General features: G+C 40.9%; 1 long non-coding RNA gene across 1 annotated transcript in view; it reads right to left on the bottom strand.

Moving 5' to 3' along the window:
* Nucleotides 1–898: 898 nt before the first annotated feature.
* Nucleotides 899–26,047, bottom strand: part of LOC119805115 — a 62,774-nt gene continuing 37,625 nt past the window's right edge. The window contains exons 2-3 of the long non-coding RNA XR_005283871.1: nucleotides 8,013–8,132; nucleotides 899–1,130 (exon numbers count right to left, since the gene is read on the bottom strand). This is a non-coding gene — a long non-coding RNA (uncharacterized LOC119805115). The remainder of the gene's footprint in view (nucleotides 1,131–8,012; nucleotides 8,133–26,047) is intronic.

Genomic DNA, 26,047 nt, shown 5'->3' with positions numbered 1-26,047 from the left:
TTCAAACTTTTCTGTCTATATTACTAAAACATACAATTTAAAATTAAACTATTAGCCAGGCAGGTAGCCTACACCATTAATCCCAGCACTCATGAGGAAGAGACAGGTAGATCTTTGTGAGTTACAGGCCAGTCTGATCTATATTGTAAGTCCCAGGGCAGCAAGTGTTACATAGTAATACCCTTTCTAAAAAAAATTAAACTATTACTAATACTCTCTACATCATAAGATACTATCACTGCCACTATAAAATAGTAATAATAGGGTATTTATGGAGATGTTCTAAAATTTTAAGTTATTTAAACAAAATAATAATAGTATTAGCAATGTACATAGAAGATTTAGAAGATAAAGTGTTTTCTAAGTAATAAGAAAGAAAATAAGAGATAGAAAGGTGCCAGACATGGTGGCAAATACCTGTAGTCTCAAAAGGCTAAAGCAGAAAGGATTCAAGGCCAAGGCCAGTTCAGGCAACTTGGTAAGACCTTTCTCAAAATAATAAAAAGTTAAAAGGTTGGGGTTAGGCCTGGAGATGTGCCTCAGTGGTTGGTTAAGAATATCTAGCTTCTCTCAAGAGGACCTGAGTTTCTTTTCCAGTATCCATATGGCAGTTAACAAGCACTAACACCAGTCCCAGGAGATCTGAAGCCCTTTTTGGTCTCTGTGGGCACTGTGTGCATGTTGTACACAGCCATACATTCAGGTAAAACATCCATACACTTAAATAATAAAGTGTTCTTTAAAAGGTTTGGTTATAGCTTCACATAGACCCAACTAGAATATAGCTTCAATTAGTTGTGAAAATTGTATCAGGGCTGGGGGACACATACATAAAATTGTTTTCTTTAAGGCTCAGAAGTTCAAGATTAAAAAAAATTCCTACCCCCTATGTACCTCTTCCTTTCCATTCAGCTCGTAGGCCTTGCATATCTCCCTGGCTGAGGGGGGGGTCTTGGGTGGCAAACATGTTAATGCTCTCCCTGGGCTCTCTTGCTGGTAACTCTGTTCTGTTCATGTTCTCCAATTCTGTTGAAATCCGTAGAATTAACAACATCTTCTAGGATCAGAAGGAAGATCCCAGTCGTTGCTATGGGGTCTCCCATTGGATCCCCATAGACACTCAAAGATACCTGAAAAGACAGGGTACAAATTATCAGAATCAGACAACATTTTGCTACTAAACATGATAGTCTTAAAGTATAGTTCATCCCACTGAATGCTGTACAGTATCTATTGGATACCCATAGTAGACAAAGTTACAGAAATATTGATTCAAAGTAGAATATGAAGAAATGTGTGATATTTGGAATAAGATTAATAAAATTCATATTTTAGATCTACCAATATTTATATATAATATAAAATATTTCTTGAGTTTTACTTTTAAATGAATAAAAACTCTCAAGTGGTTGTGAAAATTAAAATGAGATGATGTTTATAGTGCCACTTAGCATAAGACTGGCACAATGAAAATAGATCACATATGAGTGATCTTTTTTATTTATTAGATTTTGTAAAAAATACCAATCCAGGGAGGGGAATGGAAGGAGGGAGGAAGTGGAAATTTTTGAACGAAAAAAAAATCCAAGTTCCCACTCTCTCCCCTCCTCCCATTCCCTACACACACATCCTCCCACCCCACACCATCTAATCCTCAGAGAGGGTAAGGCACATTGTCTTGTGGAAGATCCAAGGCCCTCTCTACTATATCTAGGCTGAGCAAGTATAACATCCAAAGAGAATAGGATCCCAAAAAGCCAGTACATGTAGTAGAGATAAATCCTGCTGCCACTGCCAGTGGCCCATCAGTCTGCCCCAGCCATGCATCTGTCAACCACATTCAGAGGAACTAGTTTGGTCCTATGCTTGTTCCTTCCCAGTCTGGCTGGAGTTGGTGAGCTCCCATTAGCTCAGGCAAACTGTTTCAGTGGGTGAACCCATCATGGTCTTGACCTTGCTCATATTCTCATTCCTTCCACTCTTCAACTGGACTTTGGGAGTTCAGTCCAGTGATCCAGTGTGGGTCTCTGCCTCTGCCTCCATCAGTTGCTGGATGAAGGCTCTATAGTGATATTTAAGATATCACTATGTCACTACAGGGCAGGTCAAGATCGGGCCCCCTCTCCTCTTATTGTCCAGGGTCCTAGGTGGCGTCATCCTTTTGGATTCCTGGGAAATTCTCTGGAGCCAGGTTTCTGCTAACCCTATAATGGCTCCCTCAATCAAGATATCTCTCTCCTTGCTCTCATCTCTGTCTTTCCTCCATCTCGACCATCTGATTCCCTCAAGTTCTCCTCTCCCCTCCTCTTCTCCAACCCTTCCCTCTTCCCCCATCCCTATGCTCCCAACCCTGCCAGTCAATCCTGTCTGTTTCCAATTTCTAGGTGGGTCTATATATGTTTTCTTTTGGTTCACCTTATTACTTAGCTTCTCCAGGATCATGAACTATAGGCTCAATGTCATTTGTTTATAGCTAGTATTCACTTATGAATGAGTACATACCATATTCATCTTTTGGGTCTGGGTTACATAATTCAGGATAGTGTTTCTAATTCCATTCATTTGCATGCAAAATTCAAGATCTCATTGTTTTTTACCACTGAGTAGTACTCTTGTGAGACCCTCACCCCTTATTCTCAAAGGGATGAGAATTTCCTAGCAGAGTGGTTTTTTTTTTAAATTAAACACTGCTTGGTCTATTAGCTTGTGCATATTTTTAGCTACCTCTTACATCTAAATTAACCCATTTCTATTAATCTGTATATCACCATGTGGTTGTGACCTACAGGTAAGATTCCGTGCAGTGTCAGAGTGTTTTAAAATTAGGAAAACAGACTAGCGCTTTCCTTCCCCCTCCTGCCTGAGAAATTCCAAAGCACAAGGACACTTCAGCCACAGAAAATAACCTTGCTCTAAACAAAGAACTACATCCTGATATAGCAGGATGGGACAGAGCAAAAAAAAAAAAAAAACCTTGCACCTGTGCCAAAGCAGCTTCAAAAGCCTCTGTGTAGTTTCCACCTTTAAAAATTAACCCTGCAAAGGAATTTTTAACTTCTCTCTCTACCTTGCTATCTTGCAGTTTCAGGGTATAGAAGAAGTTCCTCCCTGGCTAGCCTGATTAAAAGAGTTTTAACCTTGCATTTTGCAGTCCAGTCTATTATGGTTTGGGGTGGTTCCCCTCTGGGGTTGTGATCTGGGCACAACACTCTAATGTGTAAAGGTTGCCACATTTTCTTTATCCATTCTTTGGCTGAGTGGCATCTAGGTTGTTTCCAGTTCTGGCTATTACAAATAGTGATACTATGAACATATTGAACAAATGCTTTTATAGTATGATTGGGCAATCTCTTGGGTATATTCCCAGAGAGTGGAATTGCTGGATCCTGAGGTGGGTTGACTCCCAGTTTTCCTGAGAAACCGCCACACTGATCTCCAAAGTGGTTGTACAAGTTTTGCCAGTCCCACCAACAATGGATGAGTGTTCCCCCTACTCCACAACCTCTCCAGCAATGGGCTATCATTGGTGTTTTTGATTTTAGCCATTCTGACAGGTGTAAGATGGTATCTCAGAATTGTTTTGATTTGCATTTCCCTGACATCTAAGGAAGTTGAACATGTCCTTAAGTATCTTTTGGCCATTGAGATTCTTCTGTTGAGAATTCTCTGTTTAGTTCAATACCCCAATTTTTAATTGGCTTGATGTCTAATTTCTTGAGTTGTGTAACTCCTGCATTACTCTTGGTACAATTTTCGTGCCACTGTACCATTTACAGTCAGAGAAGGGCCTGGAGATTGAAAAAAACACACAAGAGACCTGGGTCATTCAAAAGGAGATCAGCTGAATGCCATTTATTCAAGCTTAGGAAAACCTTATATACCTAGCTGCTGCACAATGAATTCTCCCCCAGGCAGGTGGAAAATTACACACCCAAGGTGGAATAAGCAATGCTGAATAAGCAATGCCCTATAGCTAATCACAAAGCAGGGCAGAGGGAGCACAGGATAGCTGGAAAATGTAACAAAATGTCTGACCAGAAACTATCCTCAAGGTGAACCACAGGAACAGGGGTAGACCTTTATATATTTAGAGATCAGTCTAAATGGTAAAAATCTTTCCCCATTCAGTAAGCCTTTTTGTCTTATTGATCAGCAGGTTGTGCATTCTGACTCTCAAATCTCAAATTCAATAAAATTCAAACTTCTGAAACACTGACATGATATGGAGATAAAGTAGTCCACATTGACTGTGAAGGAACATAGTCAAAACAAATTGCAAAAATAATGCATAAATTACACTCAAGTTAAGATGCAAGGTAGAAGTTGAAACAAATAAGAAGTTTCAACGACAGATTTGGATCTCAGTCCCATGATACCTCTCCATGTTAATTGAAAGTGGTCCAAAATCTGGAACAGAAACACAAAATACAAACTTTTCTGATCCCACATTTTCCAGCTAAAGATTAATTAGCAATAATGATGTAACACAGAAATAACAAATAGCATCTAAAAAGTCAAAAGAATAGTGGATAATATATACAAAACATGACAAATAATCAATTGGTGAGTTCTCTGAATTTACTTTTTCATTTCCAAAACATCACCTAAAGATACTAGAGAACTAACACAGAATGCAACACAAAAAGGCTTCAGAAATGCCCTTTCTAGCCGGGCGTGGTGGCGCACGCCTTTATAATCCCAGCACTCGGGAGGCAGAGGCAGGCGGATCTCTGTGAGTTTGAGGCCAGCCTGGTCTACAAGAGCTAGTTCCAGGACAGGCTCTAAAAAAGCTGCAGAGAAACCCTGTCTCGAAAAACCAAAAAAAAAAAAAAAGAAAAAAGAAATGCCCTTTCTTTCATGAAAGTCTAAGAAAGGATGACCTAATGAAACGGAAAATGTAAGTTTAAAATTGATGGAATAGTGCATGGGAGGGTAAAAGGGAGTTTTGTAAAAGTTAAAGGAAGGAGAGAAGAAAGGGGAAATTGTTGTTGGTATATTAAATAAATAAATATGTATTTAACATAGAACATTTATAAAATGTTTGCTCTGCTAACAAAAAAAATGGATTTTTTTAATGGTCAGCTATTTTTAACAAAGCACTAATGTTTGCATTTCTGAGGCAGGAAAATTTCACTAATTAACCCAAGCTTGCCTCAAATTACACTATCTGAAACTAGCCTTGAATTCATAACCCTACCTCCCTCTCCTCAGTACTAGGAGTATAGGAGTGCAGCATTGAATTCTATTCTTTTCAAGAGTCCACTTCAATTTTGCAAGACAGAAAATACCACGGATCATAACCCTTATAAAACAAGATTGTTTCATATATTTTCTCTGAATTACAAATGCCAAACTTGAAATCAATAAGAGAAAGATAAGAATCTCAAAAGTATTGGAAACTTGAAATATTGTCGTACAATTTATGGGTCATAGACATCTAAGGGAAATTTAAAGTAGAAGTAAATGAAATACAACATATAAAATCTATACAATGAAAATAGAAACTTGCTCCCTTTCAGTATGAAAGATTTCATAGAGGTAAGAGCTATATAGTGGCTTGGTTGCTTTGGCTTCTCTGATCTTCAAATTGAATCCAAATATCTGTCTCTGTGGTTTTTATTATTCGTGCTACATTTTGTAGCCAACGATTGGGGTATAAATTCAATGAAAGTCTTTGCCTGTGCTTTTTAGCCACAGCCACACATGAAGTATGTGAGGATCCAGCCCCATCTCTGAGCAAGTTTGGGATTTTCCTGTTGTAGCCTCTCTGAAACAGGCTCCAGGTGCCATTCAAATTCCAGAAGCACCTGGGCTCCAAATGCCACAGGACTCATCTGCCCTAGAATGGCCACTTCTGCAATTTCCTGTGCCTTTTCTCAAAATGTTCTCTCTCTCTCTCTCTCTCTCTCTCTCTCTCTCTCTCTCTCTCTCTCTCTCTCTCTCTCTCTCTCTCTCTCTCTCTCTCTCATGGGATCCTGCTAAATTAGGAAGCTGCCTTGAAATCCAGGCAGGCTTTTACTGTTCTATACAGATACAGCAGCAATCAGTCTCACATCCTCATCAACATCCTTGGTAGATTTACTAAGACAATTGGGAATTCTGAAAGGAAGAAATTAGTTAAGAGAGAGATTTTTTTTCCCACATTAAAAGATGAAAAAAATACAATGGAGGGATTTGGGTCTCTATATGATAATATGTGGTTAAGATCACTGCCTGCTCTTCTCAAGGTCCTGAGTTCAATTCCCAGAAACCAAGTGGTGGCTTGCAATCATCTGTAATGTGATCTGGCACCCTTTTGAGGAAGAGGCCTCGTCAGTACTCCTCATCAACTTCGACCATGAAACCCAATATGGACAAGTTCAACAGAACTGCCAAGTGAGGGCTGCACATTCATGCTTCACCACTGTCATGGCATAAATTTCATTTTCAATTTCATGATAATATGATAGACAATTTGAAAATGAGATTAAATGAAAGTATATCTAATTCAGATAGAATTTATGTAATGTCAGTCGTAAACATTATCAGTTTCATCATTTTTTTCTTATCACTAAAAAAGGTTGTTAAACTTAGTGCTCATATACAGGCCTTAGAAAATCCTAATAAAACAGATCACAGAGATATTCAAATCTAGACAGAGAAATTTAATGGGGAGCCAATTTCAGCATTGCATTAAGAATAGGGAACATCAAATAGCCTGCCTGCAGCAAGGAAGGCCTTTTGTCTGCGAGGTCCCTGGCCACCAAGGGGAACTGATCCTAAACCAGAAGATCCATAGGGGATCATTTGGAGAAAGAGATGGGCAGGCGCCAATGCAAGAATCCCTCCAACAATCTGAAAAACAACATGAAACCACTGGAACCCAGCGAACTTTCAACAGGAGGACTTGAACAGCCTAATCAAGAAGAAGTAGAAAAAACTGACTTTATGAAAGTAATAGAGTCCCTTAAACAGGAGGTGAAAAACTACCTTAAAGAAATGGATGAAAAGAGTAACAAAAAGTTTGAAGAAATGAGTAAATCTGTGCTACGCCCACGGCTGTCACGCCTGTGTAGCAGAAAAATGCCGCTAAGGTGAAACGACGCTGAAGGGTTGGGGTCCGCGCTCCCAGAAGCTGAGCCTCAGGCAGTTCCCTGGCAATCAGCCACAGTCATGATTCCGGATCAGCAAACTTGCCTTCGCTAGCCCTGGCGCTGTATTGAGCTTTCTGTTCTTTGTTTCTGTATTCTGTGTAGTTCTTTTATCTTGCCAGCAGATCGAGATGTCTTAAGACATTACCGATAATAACCAAACTACTGAGGACATATTGGACTCTGGCTCGCTCTCTGGGGGAACTTATGGATACCCTAAAACAGAAAGAGCTCATGATAGGAGAAGATGAGTAAATGATGAAAGAAAACATATGGAGTGACATGAGTTACCATCTATGGAGAGGCTAGCCAGAAGGAAAAACCCCTGGTGCATTTTAGATAGGATGCACAATTTCTTTTATAATAATAATAGTCTTTATATATACAAGACAAGGATTGTTCTCTTCAGAAACAGTTTTTAGACAGGGAAGCACAGTATGGGAATAGATGGGTTAATGGACAAAGGCTGTTATGTTTTACTTTGAACTCTATGAATAGGCTTGCTAGATTCCAACACCCATGGTGTCTCCTGCATAGGAGATACTAAAAGGTACATCTCCACAGGTGCAGAGAGATGATTAGGCATATTTGGTCACTAGATGATATGAAGAAAGGGTTAGAGAGAGAGAAGGCCATGATAGTGATAATGAGACAGAAACTCTCTGTTCATAAGATGTAACCACTTGTCTGAGGTTTAAGTTCCCAAGGACAAGATTTCCTCTTCTAAGGATGCTTTATGTCTAACACCTGTCCCTGATAATGTGACTAAGAGAAGCTTTCATACTGTGCCAACTGATGACACATGAGCTTCTGGTTTGTTCTTTGTTTGAATACTATATAATGAAAGCATGAATTTAGTAAAATTGCAGCAGCATATTCAACCTTATTGTGTCTGTCTGTCATTTCCTTGCCGATTCCTGATTTTTCCTAGCCTTCACCCCATTCTCCCGCGGTTGGTGGTCTCCAAGAGAGGCGGTCCGTGGAAAATCCATAAATGATATCCTAGGAAACCAAGAAAAAACAATCAAACAGATAATGGAAACATTTCAAGACTTGAAAACTGAAATGGAGGCAAGGAAGAAAATACAAACCGAGGGCCGACTGGATATGGAAAATCTAGGTAAACGAATAGAGACTACAGAAATAAGCGTAACCAACAGAATACAAGAGATAGAAGAAAGAATCTCAGATTCTGAAGATACCATAGAGAAAATAAATGCACTGATCAAAGAAAACAGCAAATCCAACAAATTCTCATCACAAAACATTCAGGAAATCTAGGACACAATAAAAAGACCAAACCTAAGAATAATACAGGTAGATGAAGGAGAAGAATTACACCTCAAAGGCCCAGAAAATTTATTCAATAAAATTATAGAAGAAAACTTTCCCAACCTAAAGAAAGATATTCCTATGAAGGTTCAAGAAGCATACAGAACACAGAATACACTGGATCCCCCCCCGCAAAAAAAAATCCCCTCGCCATATAATAATTAAAACACAAAACATACAGAATAAATAAAGAATATTAAGAGCTGCAAAGGAAAAAGGTCAACCTATCAGACTTACACCTGACTTCTTTATGGAAACCATGAAATCCAGAAGGTCCTGGATAGATGTACTGCAGAAACTAAGAGATCATGGATGCAGGCCCAGACTACTATACCCAGCCAAGCTTTCACTCACTATCAATGGAGAAAACAAAATATTCCAGGATAAAAAAAAATTAAACAATACGTAGCAACAAATCCAGTCATACAGAAAGTATTAGAAGGAAAATCACAAACCAAGGAGTCCAACAATGCCCACAATAACTCAGACATCTAGTGACCCTTCACCAGCAAAACTCAAAAAAGGGAAACATACAATCTCTACTACCAAAAAAAAATGATGACCAGAGTTAACAACCACTGGTCATTAATATCACTTAATATCAATGGATTCAATTCACCTATAAAAAGGCACAGGCTAAGAGATTGGATACGAAGACAGAATCCAACATTCTGCTATTTACAAAAAACACACCTCAACCACAAAGACAGACATCTACTCAGAGTAAAGGGTTGGGAAAAGGTATATCAAGCAAAGAGACCTAAGAAACAAGCGGGTGTGGCCATACTAATTTCTAACAAAGTTGACTTCAAACTAAAATCAATCAGAAGAGATGGAGAGGGACATTTTATACTCATAACAGGAACAATTCATCAGGATGAAGTCTCAATCCTGAATATCTATGCCCCTAATATAAAATCACCCACTTATATAAAAGAAACATTACTAGAACTCAAGGCAGCCATCAAACCACACACACTAATAGTAGGATACTTCAACACTCCTCTCTCACCAATGGACAGGTCAATCAGACAAAAACCTAACAGAGAAATAAGAGAATTAATGAAGGTTATGAATCAAATGGACTTAACAGATATCTATAGAACATTCCACCCAAATAGGAAAGAATATACCTTCTTCTCTGCAGTTCATGGAACCTTCTCGAAAATTGACCACATACTCGGTAACAAAGCAAACTTCCACAGATACAAAAAAAAGTATTAGTAACCATCTGTGTCTTATCAGATCACCATGGAATAAAGTTAGAATTTAACAATAATTCTACCCCCAGAAAGCCTACAAACTCTTGGAAATTGAACAGTTACTGAACCACCCCTGGGACAGGGAAGAAATAAACAAAGAAATTAAAGTCTTCCTTGAATTCAACGAAAATAAAGACACAACATACCCAAACCTATGGGACACAATGAAAGCAGTGCTAAGAGGACAGTTCATAGCACTAAGTGCCCACATTAAAAAAAAAACGGAGAAAGCTCACATTAGAGACTTAACAGCACAGCTGAAAGTTCTAGGAAAAAAAAGAAGCAGATTCACCCAGGAGGAGTAGAAGATTGGAAATAATCAAACTGAGGGCTGAAATCAACAAAATAGAAACACAGAAAACAATCCAAAGAGTCAATGAAACAAAGAGTTGATTCTTTGAGAAAGTCAACAAGATTGACAAACCTTTATCCAAATTAATCAAAAGGCAGAGAGAGAACATGCAAATTAACAAGATCAGAAATGAAAAAGGGGACATAACAACAGACACTGAGGAAATTCAGAGAATCATTAGATCTTACTACAATAGTTTATATGCCACAAAATTGGAAAATGTAAAAGAAATGGACTTGTTTCTAGATAAGTACCACTTACCAAAATTAAATCAAGACCAGGTAAACAATTTAAACAGACCTATAGGTCGTGAGGAAATAGAAGCTGTCATAAAAAAAAAAAACCTCCCAACCAAAAAAAGCCCAGGACCTGATGGTTTTAATGCAGAATTTTATCAGAACTTCCAAGAAGAGCTGATACCTATTCTCCTTAATGTGTTTCACATAATAGAAACAGAAGAGTCATTGCCAAACTCTTTTTATGAAGCTAGTAACCCTGATTCCAAAACCACACTAAGACCCAACCAAGAAAGAGAATTACAGACCAATCTCACTCATGAACATCGATGCAAAAATTCTCAATAAAATTCTGGCAAACAGAATCCAAGAATACATTTTAAAAAATTATCCATTACGATCAAGTAGGCTTCATCCCAGAGATGCAGGGCTGGCTCAACATACAAAAATCTATCAATGTAATCCATCATATAAATAAACTGAAAGAAAAAAAACCATATGATCATTTCATTAGATGCTTAAAAAGCATTTGACAAAGTTCAACACCCCTTTATGATAAAGGTTTTGGAGAGGTTAGGGATACAAGGATCATAACTAAATATAATAAAAGCAATATATAGCAAGCCAACAGCTAATATCAAATTAAATGGAGAGAAACTCAAAGCCATTCCACTAAAATCAGGAACAAGACAAGGCTGTCCACTCTCACCATATCTCTTCAACATAGTTCTTGAAGTTGTAGCAATAGTCATAAGACAACTGATGGGGGAGCTGACCAATCCCTTTTTCTGAGGGGCGTGACCCCTCCAGGGCTACAAATGTTTGTTTCCCTGCACTCCTCGCTGGAACCTTGGCTTTTGTAAGTTCCCTTTTCTTTCCTTTATTAAAGCTGAATATTATATATTAAAGCTAGTCTGGTTAATCATAATTGACAATCGACCACACCCCTTCATTTTGTTGCCCAAATGTGTGGCTTTTTAGCTACCCTGGGTCACTTTGCAGCTGCCGGGAAGGGGCAACGGGGTCTACCCCACCCCCAACCCGCGGCAGGCCCGACTGCTTGCCGGACAACAGCAGAGGGGCTAGCAGCTCACGGCTTATGGGCATAGCACTCTTTCTGCTGCACCACAGTTTTCCCGGCCCACCAGAAGGCGTGCACACCAGCTTGTGCAGCCGCAGTTGCCAAAGGAGCTTGGCCGTGCTGCCACGCTGGGCCAGCTTCCCTTGTCGCAACCCGTGACACGGGTCCTGCCAGCACCTGCAGAGCGCCCAGCACGGTCATGCGCACGCGCGTGCACACACAGTGCAATTGTTCCCAGGGCCCCCGAGCACCCACAGCAACTGCTCCCGCGCCCAGAGCGCACCAAACCGCTAAGTGTACTCCCTTAGGTGGCCGCCAGCTGCCAAGGACTCGGCTTTGCTCGGGCCCCACCCCGCTGTAGCAGTTACCCACCTGAGAAAGTTACTGCCTGTGTCCCGGCATTTGAGTTTGTGACCTCCCCCCCACACGCCCACCCGGGACCTCTAGCCTGCACTAGCCCACCTGCCTGTAGCTATAATCCATACAGTGCATGGTCTGTGAGCTCCTATTTTTTAGAATTTCCTTTCTGGGTCTGACTTTTTCAGCCACCTTCTGGTAGGCAATGGTCATTACAGGTAAAATTACTTTCGATTAAAAATAAATAAATAAACAAACAAATAAATAAACAAACAGATTTGATTGAAAATGTCTGACAATATCACCGTTGAAGGATTCTACAGATTGTTTAATTGCACCATGGCTGAGTTATTGCAGGAGGTAAATAAGGTTTCCTTTGGTTGGATATTTACAGGGCTTGGGATTTTTCTTGTTTTTATTTTTTTCGTTATAATGTAGTTGGACAATAGGAAGATGATAGAGTCCTTACAGGACGAATCCAGGATTCTTAAGGCAGAAGTTGAAAAATTAAGAAAGGGCATGACTGTTTTGAGAGACAACTTCCAAATGGTTGAGGTAATTTCAAAAACAATTCAGATTGACAATAACCACATCAAGAAACAGTTTGAAGTTCTCGAGGAAAGGAATAGATCTTTGTCTGATATGACTCTGTCAACTGAGCAAAATTTAGAAAAAGTAAAGTCTGCTATTGAGAAGAGATTCATTGCTGTGGAGGAGGGAACAGCTTATTTGGACCATAAATTTCAGTCCCTGTCTGTAGGAACTGAAACATTATCTGAGAAAATTTGAACCACTGAATGTATTAATAGGACTTAATCAAAGGGCTATGAAAGATTAATGGACAGAATTTCAATACAAGACAGAACAATTCATGCCATGAAAATTCTATCCAAGGATGAGATATTATCTGTATTGGACAAACTTCATACCTTAGAATCCTCTATGAAGGCCTTGAAACATAATTCTGGACAGGAGATTCAGGCCTTGCAGAAGGCAATGGTAAACAGATTTGAAAAGATTGAGGGAATTATACACTGTGATGAACAGGAGCAAATGATAGAAAGGAAAATTTTAACTCCATCAGTGAGTAAAACTCTCTGGGATAATTTCCATAAAGCTCTACCTGCCTTTCCAGTAATAACAACAGAGAAGGTGACTGATTCCAGAAACCCTAGGGTAATCAAGGAACATACATGGCAGCCCATCCATATGAATGATCTGAAAGAAATTAAACAAGCTGTTATGAATTTTGGGATACATAGCTCCTTTGTTAAGGAGATGCTAAAAACATGGTCTATCAGCAAGAAAGCCACTCCACACGATTGGATTCAATTAATTTCAGCAGTTCTAGAGAGCGGATCTCAATTAAATTGGAAGTGTATGTTCAGACAAGAGGCTAGATTTTTAGAACAGCAAGAAAGAGTGAAGGGAATTGAGATTACCCTAGATCAAATTCTAGGTGAAGGACTTTTTTCTGATCCTCTAGAACAAGCTAATTATGATGAACACACCTTATCCATATGTACTACAGCAGCCTTAAAGGCTTGGACAGGGTTCAATACCTAAGACAGAAAATGGAATCATATATCAGAGTTAAACAGGGTCAGAGAGAAGCCTTTAGTGACTTTTTATAAAGACTAACTAAAGCTATACAAATAGGGATATCTGACCCAGAAGCAAGGCGTACAAAAATTGAGACTTTGGCTTATGAGAATGCCAATGTGGAGTGCAAAAGGATTTTGGGGCCTTTAAAGATCAGATCAGTGCCCTTGGATAAATGGGTCTTGAATACAATGAATGTTGATATGTTTGACTATGGCACTGAAGCATGGGTAGAAGAAGCAATTTCCAGTGGTAAAAGCAGGCATCAAAATACCAAATGTTTAATTGTGGCAAAATGGGACAAATGAAAAGGAATTGTAGACAAAGGATTTCCAGAAATAATAATAATAATAATGCCTCTTCCAGGAATAACAGAAATAGGAGGCCTCAGCCTTCAGGTTTATGTAGGAGATGTGGAAAAGGCAGACATTGGACGAATGAATGTAGATCGACAAGAGATAGACAAGGCAACTCGTTGCCATCGGGAATCAGCAATGGGGGGCCTCTCGCAGGTCCCCATGGTGAATGTGGTCCAGTCATTTCCCGTTCTGCAGAGAACATGCCTTGTCAGGACAAATAGAAAGCCCCATGTCTGCTGTTAAAAGCAAAAACGGCCTGAAAGATGAGTTACGTGTATTTTGGCAGACTTCTATAAGAGATCAAAGACCAAAGCTAAGAGTGTGTGTAAATGGCGTTTTTATTACTGGCCTGCTGGACACAGGTGAGGATGTAAGTATCATTACTCCTGAATCTTGGCATCCATATTGGCCTCTACAGGATGTAAATGTTCAGTTCCTGGGAATTGGAACCCTATCTCGAGTAAGGCAGAGCATGAGATGGGTTGAATGCATAGGGACAGAAGAACAAATAGGAAAATTAAGGCCATATGCAGCCAATATTGCAGTGAATTTATGGGGCCATGACCTATTGCAGCAATGGAATACCCAAATTAACATTCCTGCTACTTCTAGAGCCTATATTTCTGAGGAAAATATTAAAAGATATTACAGACGGTGAAAACCATCCATTCGGGCTGTACAAGAACACAAAGCAACTGATGCCCCTTCAGAGATACCAACAGCCCTGCCTCTAAAATGGTTGACTGAGAAACCAATATGGACAAAGCAATGGATTTTAGCTGAGGAAAATTTGCAGGCTTTAGAACAGCTGGTACAAGAGCAATTAGATGCTCAACATATAGAAGAATCTACCAGCCCTTGGAATTCTCCTGTATTTGTGGTTAAGAAAAAATCTGGTAAATGGAGAATGGTGACATATCTCAGAGGTATCAACAAGGTTATTCAACCTATGGGCTCTCTGCAATCTGGAATTCCTCTGCCCTCTTTATTACCAAAAGGATGGCCTCTCATAGTTATTGATTAAAGGATTGTTTCTTCACTATACCTTTACAAGAAAGAGATACAGAAAAGTTTGTATTCACAGTGCCTACTTATAATAACTCTCAACCTACCAGGAGATACCAGTGGACCATCCTTCCACAGGGCATGTTGAACTCTCCCACCCTGTGCCAATACTTTGTAAATCAACCATTACAAATAATACGCAAGCTATTTCCCAAGTCTATAATTTATCTTTACATGGATGACATTCTGTTATCTGTTTCAAACATGGATACCTTAGAAAGATTGTTTGAAGAAGTAAAAATAGTTTTACCTAAATGGGGATTGCAGATTGCTCCTGAACAAATTCAGAGAGGAGATTCTGTTGATTATCTAGGTTATAAAATAGGTTTGCAAAAAATTAAGACACAAAAGGCACAAACTAGAAGAGATCGGCTACGGACTCTTAATGACTTTCAAAAATTGTTAGGAGACATTTCCAGCCTTTGACCGGCTGTTGGGATAACACCTGATATGATAATTCATTTAAATAAAACCTTGGATGGTAAAAAAAGACTTAAACAGTCCCAAAGAATTAACAGCTGAAGCAGAAAAAGAACTGACAATGGTTGAAGAAAAATTACAGGAGGCACATGTGGATAAGGTGAATCCAGAACTCAGTTGTATTCTCTTCATATTGCCTTCAAAAATTTCTCCTACAGGAATTTTAATGCAAACAGATGATATTATCTTAGAATGGATCTTTCTACCATATAAACCAAGTAAGAGAATAAAAACTTATGTGGAAAAAGTCTCTGAATTAATTATAAAAGGCAAATTGAGACTTCGTCAACTAGCAGGCATAGACCCAGCAGAAATTATAGTGCCTTGCACTGCTGATGAAATAAAAAAAAAATTATGGGAAGACAATGAACCATGGCAAAGAGCTTGTGCTAACTTTTGGGAGAAATTAACAACTATCCAAAAAGCAAGAGGCTTAACTTTATAAAGAGAACTCCTTGGATTCTTCCTCGAATCATCCGTGACACTCCAATAACTGGAGCCCATACATTTTATACTGATGCTAATAAATCAGGGAAGGCAGGTTACAAATCAGAAGACTTGAGTAAGGTGGAACAAAGTCCTTATGATTCTGTCCAGAAGACAGAATTATATGCCATTCTTATGGTGCTAAGGGATTTTAAAGAACCTCTTAATAGAGTTACTGACTCACAATATGCAGAAAGTTATCTTACATATTGAAACTACTGAACTTGATGATACAGAACTAACCTCATTGTTTATCCAGGTACAAGACATGATCAGGAACAGGCTTTGCCCTACAGGTCTGCAGGTCTTCTAGCACAAGGTAATGCAGACATTCATCAATTGTTGATTGGTAGTGTGCTGCAGGCCTCTGAATTTCATAAAAAACATCATGTCAATAGCAAAGGCTTGAAGTAAGAGTTTTCTATTACATGGGAACAAGCTGAGATTATAAAGAAATGCCCTACTTGCTCTTTCTATAACCAAACACCACTGGCTGCAGGGGTTAATCCAAAGGGCACTCAAAGGAATGAAATCTGGCAGATGGATGTGTTCCACTTTGCAGAATTTGGCAAATTAAAATATGTACACGATACCATTGACACTTATTCAGGTTTTTAATGGGCAACTGCTTTAAGCTCAGAAAAACCTAATTCAGTAATCATTCATTTATTAGAAGTTATGGCCATCATGGGTATACCTGCACAAATAAAAATGGATAATGGTCCAGCTTATGTCTCTAGGAAAATGAAACTTTTTGCTTATCACAATACTAAGCATGTTACAGGTATACCATACAATCCTATGGCTCAAGCAGTCATAGAAAGATCAAATAGAACTATAAAGGATATGTTAAACAAACAGAAAGGGGTGGAAAATACCCCCAGAAATAGATTACACAATGCTTTATTAACCTTGAATTTTCTCAACACTAATGAGAAGGGGACAACGGCTGCAGAAAGACATTGGATAATGGAAAAGTCCGCTGAATTAAATCAAACAGTTTATTTCAAGGATGTGCTGACCTTGCAATGGAAGCCAGGAGATGTGTTGCATTGCGGAAGGGGTTTTGCTCTTGTCTCCACAGGAAAGGAAAAATTGTGGATACCGTCAAAATAAAGGTTCAGTTTGAAGAGGAGAAGCCCCTTGAAAAAGAAAAATAACAATTCATACACAAGGATGATGATCATGGGGCTGGGTTCTTTTCTTATCTCCACAGGAAAACACTCATCTTCAAAGAATTTAAGGGACCCTGGATATTTAAATACTGATGGATGGAAACTAGTTACGATCCACTAAGGATCAGCAATAACACTAAATAGGTTCCATGAGTATGAAAAAAATTTTTTTCTCTAATGTGTCTCAATGTACATTTCTTTATAAATATGTAGAGCTGGTTTTGGAGTTGGACTCTGGCCCAGTCTCTCTTCAATTCCAAGCCTGTTGATAAGAGATATCTCAGAGTTTCTGTCCCAGGTCAGGAGCCATGTTATGGGACATAATAATAATAATAATAATAATAATAATAATAATAATAATAATAATAATATACTTGATAAACTTTCTTTGACTTTCCTCATATCTGTGTCTGTCTTTAATACACCTTTCATTGAATATATATACATATATATATATATATATATGTCTGTATATGTCTTTGTAGATAATGTTTACCTTTTCCATAACAAATAACAAATTTTCCTTCAGTAATCTTTAAAGTTTCCAGGTTGAAGATGGGGCCCCACAACATCAACTCCACCTGGTTACTATGACGCCATGTTTTTAATAGCGCTAAAATTAGACCTGTTTTTTGGTACCAACTGCACAGGACAGTTTTGAATGGTGCACATTTTTGACAACATTCTGACCGGACCTCCTCAAAACACTCAGAGGCTAGTTACAATTTTCTCAGACCAAATGTTAACCTGGGTATTTTACCATCATTTGCTTTCACAGGACCCCCTGAGAAGAACGTCACCACCATGTCAGCTGGAAGCAATCTTAGAGGACGACGCCCCCTCTCCCCACAGAGTTTGCCCTCAGGTTTAGGGACACCAATTGGTGGTTGGTATAGGGTTGAGGGGATGGGGAAGGTATTATATGGACTCAGGGGTGTATATTTAAAAAAGGGGGGGATTAACTGGTTTGATGGGATGATTGATATTTGTGAGTTATTGTTTTTAGAAAACTGTATTGGTGCTGATTCTTGTATATTGATATATTGAACATTGTATGTGAGTATGCTTCTACCTCTGTTTAAAACAATTGTTATATTGAGATATTTACCATAATTGCAATGCACATTTCTACCTCTGATATTATTTATGTAATGACATTGTTTACAATTGGAAATCATTGTCCTCATTTATTGCACAGTTGTTTATTCTCTTAGTCTTCAAGTTAGATAGGTATTGAGAATTATATGTTAGTCATATTTATATTTAGGATAATCAGGTTTTTAGATACATAGAGATTATATTTAATATAGATAGTATAATCTTCGACCTCTTCGAAGAGCTGTAGAAAATGGCCTTTAATCTAACCTAGAATTTTGTACTTATAAGACACAATCACTCCTGGAAACACCGCTCTATTCCCAAAAGAACGTTGAGCACCAAAGATACTCCACTGGGAGCTTGTCTTCTTCTTGGCAGAATTGGCCTTTGGGCAAAGAAAAGCCCATACCTTGACTACTGACAAAGATACAGAATATCCATAAGTGGATAAAACAGGATTGCCTTATCTTGCCAAGACAGGGTACGATAGTTCTACTAAAGGTTCCTTGCCTTTGAAAAATGGTATGTCGGTTGTGTTAGGCCTTAGCCAAAGTTGGTTGCCTCAGAATTGCAAATGAGATTTTGGGTGATTGCCCAGGTAGTCAGTTGTCTCTGTCATTTGTTGCACATTCTGGGAGTTTCTCGTTTGTACTTCCTGGTTGCTTAAGTAATATTAGTTCCCTTCTCAGATCTTTGATGGGGTTGAAGATTAGATAATTGTATCTACCCTCTACATTATTTAGACTCCTTGAAGTAGAATGCTTAGTAAAACTTTTGTTATATGTTTCTTGCTTAATATTGTTTGCTGTTTGTAATTTTATATTTATTATCTGTTCCCATTGTATATAGTTGTATTTGGTGTTGAATCTGTCTTATTTAGACAAAAGAGGGAGATGATAGGGGAGCTGACCAATCTCTTTTTCTGAGGAGTGTGACCCCTCCAGGGCTCCAAATACCTTTAAAAGATCTGTGTTTGTTTGTTTTTACCCTCTTTGTTTCCCTGTGCTCCTTGCTGGAACCTTGGCTTTTGTAAGTTCCCTTTTCTTTCCTTTATTAAAGCTGAATATTATATATTAAAGCTAGCCTGGTTAATCATAAATGCCAATCGACCAAATCCCTTCAGACAACACCAGGAGATCAAGGGGATTCGAATCGGAAAGGAAGAAGTCAAACTTTCGTTATTTGCAGATGATATGATAGTGTACATTAGTGACCCCCAAACCTCTACCAAAGAACTCCTACAGCTGATAAATAACTTCAGTGAAGTGGCAGGCTACAAGATCAACTCAAAAAAATCAGTAGCCCTCCTATACACAAATGACAGAGAAGCAGAGAAGGAATTCAGAGAAACTTCACCTTTTACGATAGCCACAAATAGCATAAAGTATCTTGGGGTTACTCTAACCAAGGAAGGGAAAGATTTATTTGATGAGAACTTTAAGTCTTTGAAGAAAGAAATTGAAGAGGACAGCAGAAAAAGGAAAGACCTCCCATGCTCTTGGATGGGTACGATCAACATAGTAAAAATGGCAATTCTACCAAAGGCAATCTATAAATTCAACACAATCCCCATTAAAATCCCAACAAAATTCTTCACAGACCTTGAGAGAACAATAATCAACTTTATTTGGAAAAACAAAAAACCCAGGATAGCCAAAACAATCGATACAATAAAGGAACTTCTGGAGGCATTACCATCCCTGACCTCAAACTTTATTACAGAGCTACAGTAATGGTACAGCTTGGTACTGGCATAAAAACAGAGAAGTCGACCAATGGAATCAAATAGAAGACCCGGATATTAAAACACAAACCTATGAATACCTGATTTTTTACAAAGGAGCTAACAATAAATATACAATGGAAAAAAAGGAAGCATCTTCAACAAATGGTGCTGGGAGAACTAGATGTCAACCTGTAGAAGAATGAAAATAGATCCATATCTATCACCATGCACAAAACTCTAGTCCAGATAGATTAAAGATCTCAATATCAATCTGAACACACTGAACCTCATAGAAGAGAAACTGGGAAAGAGTCTACAACATATAGGCACAGGAGACCATTTCCTGCATATAACCCCAGTAGCACAGACAATAAGGGCAACATTCAATAAATGGGACCTCCTAAAACTGAGAAGCTTCTGTAAAGCAAAGGACACTGTCATTAAGACAAAAAGGCAACCTACTGATTGGTAGAAGATCTTCACCAACCCCACAAGAGACAAAGGTCTGATATCCAAAATATATAAATAACTCTAGAAACTAGACTTAGAATGCTAATTAACCCATTTAAAAAAATGGGGTACTAATCTGAACAGAGAATTCTCAACTGAAGAAGTTCAAATAGCCAAAAGATACTTAAGGTAATGCTCAACCTCCTTAGCGATCAGGGAAATGCAAACCAAAACAACTTTGAGATACCATCTTACACCTGTCAGAATGGCTAAAATCAAAAACACCAATGATAGCCTTTGCTGGAGAGGTTGTGGGGCAAGGGGAACACTCATGCATTGCTGGTGGGAATGCAAACTTGTGCAACCACTTTGGAAATCAGTGTGGCGGTTTCTCAAGAAATTAGGGATTACCCTACCCCAGGATCCAGCAATACCACTCCTGGGAATATACTCAAGAGATGCCCTATCATACTACAAAAGTATTTGTTCAACTATGTTCATAGCAGCATTATTTGTAATAGCCAGAACCTGGAAACAACCTAGATGCCCCTCAATGGAAGAATGGATTAAGAAAGTGTGGATATATACACATTAGAGTACTACTCAGCGGTAAAAAACAATGACATCTTGAATTTTGCATGCAAATGGATGGAAATAGAGAACACTATCCTGAGTGAGGTAACCCAGACCCAAAAATATGAATATGGTATGTACTCACTCATTAGTGGATTCTAGCCATAAATTAAAGACATTGAGTCTATAATTCATGATCCTAGATGAGCTAAATAGGAAGGTAAACCCCTCCCCAAAAAAACATGTAGTTATCTTCCTGGATGTTGGAAATAGACAAGATTTCCAGGCAAAAATGTAGAACTTGGGGGTGGGGTGGGATGCGGGTAAGGGGAGATGAGGAGAGAGAAGTGAGAAGGGGAGGATGGGGAGAACTTCGGGAATGGGACAGTTGGGATGGAAGAGGAGTGGATATGGGAGCAGGGAAGTATATATCTTAATTAAGGGAGCCATTTGAGGGTTGGCAAGAGACCGGACTCTAGAGGGGTTCCCAGGTGTCCAAGGAGATGTCCCCAGCTTGTTCCTTGAGCAGCTAAGGAGAGGGCGCCTATACTATAGCCACTCTGATGAATATTTTGTATACCACCATAGAACCTTCATCTGGCGATGGATGGAGATAGAGACAGAGACCCACATTGGAGCAACGGACTGAGCTCCCAAGGTCCAAATGAAGAGCAGAAGGAGGGAGAACATGAGCAATGAAGTCAGATATGTGAGGGGTGCACCCACCCACTGTGATAGTGGGGCTGATCTAATGGGAACTCACCAAGGCCAGCTGGACTGGGTCTGATGGAGCATGTGATCAAACCAGACTATCTGAACATGGCTTACATGGAGGGCTGACTGAGAAGCCAGGGACAATGGCACTGGGTTTTAAGTCTATTCCATGTACTGGCTTTGTGGGATCCTAGTCTGTTTGGATACTCACCTTCCTAGACCTGGATGGAGGGGGGAGGACCTTGGGCTTCCCACAGGACAGGGAACTCTGACTGCTCTTTAGACTGGAGATTGAGGAGAAGGGGAATGGGTGGAGGGGGAGGGAAATAAGAGGAGGGGAGGATGTGAAAATTTGTAATATTAATACTAATAATAATAATAATAAAGGAAAAAAGATAGAGAACATCCTAAGGTTTTCAGACAGCCAATCTTAATATATCCAGTAGCCTTACAGGAATTGCCAAATGGCAGAGGTTCTATTACAGTCAACTGGACCACTGTGTCAGTATTAGATTTAAGGAGATTCAAGGAAGCAGCAATCTCATATGGCATGCATACACCTTTTGTGAAGCAAATGTTAAAGTTGTGATCAATTTGTAACAGAATTATCCCTAAAGGCTGGATAGAATTGGTTAAAGATATTTTAGAGCATAGTTCACAATTATAATGGAGTGTAGTAAGAAACTACTAATCTATGTAAGAAGGACCATTGATGGGCTGGAGAGATGGCTCAGCAGTTCAGAGCACTGGCTGCTCTTCCAGAGGTCCTGAGTTCAATTCCCAGCAACCACATGGTGGCTCACAACCATTTGTACTGAGATCTAGTGCCCTCCTTGGCGAGCGGGCATACATGGAGGCAGAATGTTGTATACAGCTCTTCCTGCAGGGGTTATTCTCCCCGGATACTGCCTCTCTCTCCCTGTCCCTTCCCAGCTTGCACCCAGAATCCTCCCCCCCTCCCCCTTCCTCATCCTCCCGTCTTTGGGGCCACAAAATCCCACAGCTCAGCCTGTTTGGGCTCTGGGGACCCAGAATTGAGTGCACCCAGGCCGGTGGGAGGTCCCCTCCTTCATTTGACTGCCCGGAGCAAGGTAGGCCTTTGTCTGAGAGCTGCTTGGCCTGCAAGGGGACCTCACAGTCTGCAGAAGGATCCATCATTCTTTGGGGTGAGTGAGGAGTGAGTGCCCGAACCGCGGCAGCTGCCCGGAGAGGGACCACCGACTCTCCACAACTCCCCCTGCCACCAGCACACTTCCTGCTCTTCCTGCAGGGGTTATTCTCCCCGGATACTGCCTCTCTCTTCCTGTCCCTTCCCAGCTTGCACCCAGAATCCTCCCCCCCTCCCCCTGCCTCATCCTCCCGTCTTTGGGGCCACAAAATCCCACAGCTCAGCCTGTTTGGGCTCTGGGGACCTGGAATTGAGTGCACCCAGGCCGGTGGGAGGTCCCCTCCTTCATTTGACTGCCCGGAGCAAGGTAGGCCTTTGTCTGAGAGCTGCTTGGCCTGCAAGGGGACCTCACAGTCTGCAGAAGGATCCATCATTCTTTGGGGTGAGTGAGGAGTGAGTGCCCGAACCGCGGCAGCTGCCCGGAGAGGGACCACCGACTCTCCACAACTCCCCCTGCCACCAGCACACTTCCTGCTCTTCCTGCAGGGGTTATTCTCCCCGGATACCGCCTCTCTCTCCCTGTCCCTTCCCAGCTTGCACCCAGAATCCTCCCCCCCTCCCCCTTCCTCATCCTCCCGTCTTTGGGGCCACAAAATCCCACAGCTCAGCCTGTTTGGGCTCTGGGGACCCAGAATTGAGTGCACCCAGGCCGGTGGGAGGTCCCCTCCTTCATTTGACTGCCCGGAGCAAGGTAGGCCTTTGTCTGAGAGCTGCTTGGCCTGCAAGGGGACCTCACAGTCTGCAGAAGGATCCATCATTCTTTGGGGTGAGTGAGGAGTGAGTGCCCGAACCGCGGCAGCTGCCCGGAGAGGGACCACCGACTCTCCACAACTCCCCCTGCCACCAGCACACTTCCTGCTCTTCCTGCAGGGGTTATTCTCCCCGGATACTGCCTCTCTCTTCCTGTCCCTTCCCAGCTTGCACCCAGAATCCTCCCCCCCTCCCCCTGCCTCATCCTCCCGTCTTTGGGGCCACAAAATCCCACAGCTCAGCCTGTTTGGGCTCTGGGGACCTGGAATTGAGTGCACCCAGGCCGGTGGGAGGTCCCCTCCTTCATTTGACTGCCCGGAGCAAGGTAGGCCTTTGTCTGAGAGCTGCTTGGCCTGCAAGGGGACCTCACAGTCTGCAGGAGGATCCATCATTCTTTGGGGTGAGTGAGGAGTGAGTGCCTGAACCGCGGCAGCAGCCCGGAGAGGGACCACCGACTCTCCACAACTCCCCCTGCCACCAGCACACTTCCTGCTCTTCCTGCAGGGGTTATTCTCCCCGGATACTGCCTCTCTCTCCCTGTCCCTTCCCAGCTTGCACCCAGAACCCTCCCCCCCTCCCCCTGCCTCATCCTCCCGTCTTTGGGGCCACAAAATCCCACAGCTCAGCCTGTTTGGGCTCTGGGGACCCGGAATTGAGTGCACCCAGGCCGGTGGGAGGTCCCCTCCTTCATTTGACTGCCTGGGGCAAGGTAGGCCTTTGTCTGAGAGCTGCTTGGCCTGCAAGGGGACCTCACAGTCTGCAGGAGGATCCATCATTCTTTGGGGTGAGTGAGGAGTGAGTGCCCGAACCGTGGCAGCTGCCCGGAGAGGGACCACCGACTTTCCACAACTCCCCCTGCCACCAGCACACTTCCTGCTCTTCCTGCAGGGGTTATTCTCCCCGGATACTGCCTCTCTCTTCCTGTCCCTTCCCAGCTTGCACCCAGAATCCTCCCCCCCTCCCCCTGCCTCATCCTCCCGTCTTTGGGGCCACAAAATCCCACAGCTCAGCCTGTTTGGGCTCTGGGGACCTGGAATTGAGTGCACCCAGGCCGGTGGGAGGTCCCCTCCTTCATTTGACTGCCCGGAGCAAGGTAGGCCTTTGTCTGAGAGCTGCTTGGCCTGCAAGGGGACCTCACAGTCTGCAGGAGGATCCATCATTCTTTGGGGACACCAAACACCTCCGCGCTCCTTTTGAAGGAAGAGATGGGCAGGCGCCAATGCAGGAGCTCCTCCAACAACATGAAAGGCAACATGACATCACCACAAGCCAGACATCCCGAAACAACAAGAATTGAACACCGTACCCCAGAAGATATAGAAGAAACCGACATTAAACAGTACTTTATAAAAATAATAGAGGACCTTAAACAGGAGGTAAAAAACTGCCATAAAGAAATGGAGATGACAAACAAAAAGGTAGACGAAATAAATAAATCTCTCAAAGATACCCAAGAAAAACAAGAAAAACAAGAAAAAGCAATCAAACAGGTAAGGGAAACAGTACAAGACCTGATAAATGAAATGGAGGTGTTGAAGAAAACACAATCTGAGGGACGACTGGAAATGGAAACTCTGAGTAAACGAACAGAAACTTCAGAGACAAGTATTTCCAACCGAATACAAGAGATGGAAGAAAGAATCTCGGACTCTGAAGATACTATAGAGGAAATAAACTCACAGATTAAAGAACTAAACAAATCTAACAAATTCTTAACACAAAACATTCAGGAAATCTGGGACACCATGAAAAGACCAAACCTAAGAATAATTGGGGTAGAAGAAGGAGAAGAATTACAACTCAAAGGCCCAGAAAACATATTCAACAAAATTATAGAAGAAAACTTCCCCAACCTAAAGAAGGATGTTCCTATGAAGGTACAAGAAGCCTACAGAACACCAAATAGACTGGATCAAAAGAAAGCATCCCCACGCCATATAATAATCAAAACACAAAACATACAGAATAAAGAACAGATATTAAGAGCTGCAAAGGAAAAAGGTCAAGTAACATATAAAGGGAAACCTATCAGAATTACACCTGATTTCTCAATGGAAACCATGAAAGCCAGAAGAGCTTGGATAGATGTGCTACAGACACTTAGGGAACATGGATGCAAGCCTAGACTATTATACCCAGCAAAGCTTGCATTCACCATTGATGGAGAAAACAAAATATTCCAGGACAAAAACAGATTTAAACAATACGCAGCCACAAATCCAGCCTTGCAGAAAGTAATAGAAGGAAAATCACAAACCAAGGAGTCCAACAACGCCGACAATAACTCAGGCATCTAGCGACCCTTCACCAGAACAACTAGAAGAAGGGAAACACACAAACTCTACTACTAAAAATGACTGAAGTTAACAACCACTGGTCATTAATATCACTTAATATCAATGGACTCAATTCACCTATAAAAAGGCACAGGCTAAGAGACTGGATACGAAAACAGAATCCAACATTTTGCTGTTTACAAGAAACACACCTCAACCACAAAGACAGGCACCTACTCAGAGTAAAGGGTTGGGAAAAGGTTTATCAAGCAAATGGCCCTAAGAAACAAGCAGGTGTGGCCATACTAATTTCCAACAAAGTTGACTTCAAACTAAAATCAATCAGAAGAGATGGAAAGGGACACTTTATACTCA

Source organism: Arvicola amphibius, chromosome X (assembly GCF_903992535.2).
Source record: "Arvicola amphibius chromosome X, mArvAmp1.2, whole genome shotgun sequence".
Taxonomy (NCBI): domain Eukaryota; kingdom Metazoa; phylum Chordata; class Mammalia; order Rodentia; family Cricetidae; genus Arvicola; species Arvicola amphibius.
The sequence above is the reverse complement of the archived record's forward strand: the minus strand, read 5'-3'. Positions and strand labels throughout refer to the sequence as shown.